Below are 1,717 nucleotides of genomic sequence, written 5' to 3'. Positions count from 1 at the left end.
GGTCACGCCGCAATCCCTTCTCCTCCATTCTCCTCTCGGGATCTTGGGCACGTACGCACACACGCCCGGCGTGAGTTTTAAGCCACCGGGTCCAGGACACGAACTGCGGTCGACTACGTGGGAGTCCAGCGACATAACCATTACACTAACTGCTGGTTCCCTTAAAGATATTTTTAATAAAACATATTTTTTTCTTAACTTTTGGATTTGCTTCTTGAACGCTCAATGTCAAACTTGTTCAAAGTGCAAATCAAATGTTGTTCTTGTTAATACAAGTGGAAATAAGATAAAAAATGAAATTTTCTGATGTTTATTTTTATGTATTTATATTGTATTAACTTTTTTGTTTAACAAATTTGTCTAATGTATTTGTCCCATTTTGATATTTTTATATAAGATTTATAAATTTAGTGTTTATTTTTTTAAATTATTAATTTTATTTTATCAAACATTATTATTTTTAGTTTGCTATAGGGCACATGTAATGACTGAAGAGAGACAGAGAGCAAGATAGATGGAACATAAGAAAGCAAACCACCAGTCCAGAACTTGAACCACAGTTGACCATGTGGGATTCCAGACCCTTAACCATGATATCAGATGCTGGCTCCATAATTTAGTGTTTATTTAAAATATAAACTTATTTATAAACCAACTAGAAAACCCTGAAATTATAGGTTTCAAAAAAGTGGTCTCATATTTTAAAATTGGATCACTGTTCTTTCCTCCAGGATTTTTGCAAACAGTATAAGTACAGTTAATTCTAAAAGAATGTTCTTTCCATGAGTCATGTTAGGATAGTATGCAGAACTAATTTTTGTCCTCACCATGAGTATTGCATAAAGGGATTAGGCCACAGCATCTGTATCACTAGACATAAAATGAAAATAGTTATTATGTTATTACGTTAATATTCTCTGATGTTGGATGCATTCATAAAAAACATACACAAATTTGACCAGTTTTGATCTATGTTATATCAAGTATCTTTTCTTGAACTTTTTAAGTATTTCATTGTACATTCTTTTTCTAATTTAATTAATTTCTAAAAATTTACCAGAGGGTGCATGTCAGACAGAAAAAGAAAGCAACTTTCATGGAGAATGGTCACACTGCATTTCTTTGTCCTTCATTGACAATATATGTTCAGGGACACACACATTTCTGGTGGTTTATCAATCTCTAGTCCAGGACTTGAGCTATACGATAGGCCATGTGGGATCTGACATTAACAAGCAGGCGATGGAGCCAGGCCAAATACTTTGAAATCTAAGTCTCTAGTGGCAGAACTCTCTAAGTAGAAATAACAATCACCCATAGACTTTGGGCGAAAAAGAAAACCAAAAAAATTGCCTAATCTTGTTATTTTGAGAAGAAAACATAGGCTGTGTGTTTTGTTTTTGAGAGAGCGTTTTGTTATAGGGCATGGTGTTTGCCAGGAAAACAGAGAGAGACAGAGAGACAAAAAGCAAGAAATAACCACTCCGAGGTTGCATGGCCACACTGCAATCCCTTCTCCTTCATTCTCCTCTTGGGATCTTGGGCACGTATGCACACTTGCCCAGCATCAGTTTTAGTCACCAGGTCCACAACTCAAACCATGGTTGACTATGTGAGACTCCAGCAATGTAACTGTTACACTATCTGCTGGTCCTCAGATTGTGTTTTCTTTTTTCTTTTCTTTTTTTTTTTTTTTAACTCCTCTTGGGTCACGTTG

General features: G+C 35.5%; 1 protein-coding gene across 1 annotated transcript in view; it reads right to left on the bottom strand.

Moving 5' to 3' along the window:
• The window catches only part of LOC102498442 (vomeronasal type-2 receptor 116-like), a gene marked incomplete at its 5' end in the record, with an annotated part of 24,433 nt that overhangs the window by 11,818 nt on the left and 10,898 nt on the right, over nucleotides 1–1,717 (bottom strand).

Source organism: Tupaia chinensis, unplaced genomic scaffold, assembly GCF_000334495.1.
Source record: "Tupaia chinensis unplaced genomic scaffold, TupChi_1.0 Scaffold141791_1, whole genome shotgun sequence".
In the NCBI taxonomy this organism is placed as follows: domain Eukaryota; kingdom Metazoa; phylum Chordata; class Mammalia; order Scandentia; family Tupaiidae; genus Tupaia; species Tupaia belangeri.
Note: the sequence above shows the minus strand (reverse complement) of the source record. Positions and strands in the feature narration are given on the sequence as shown.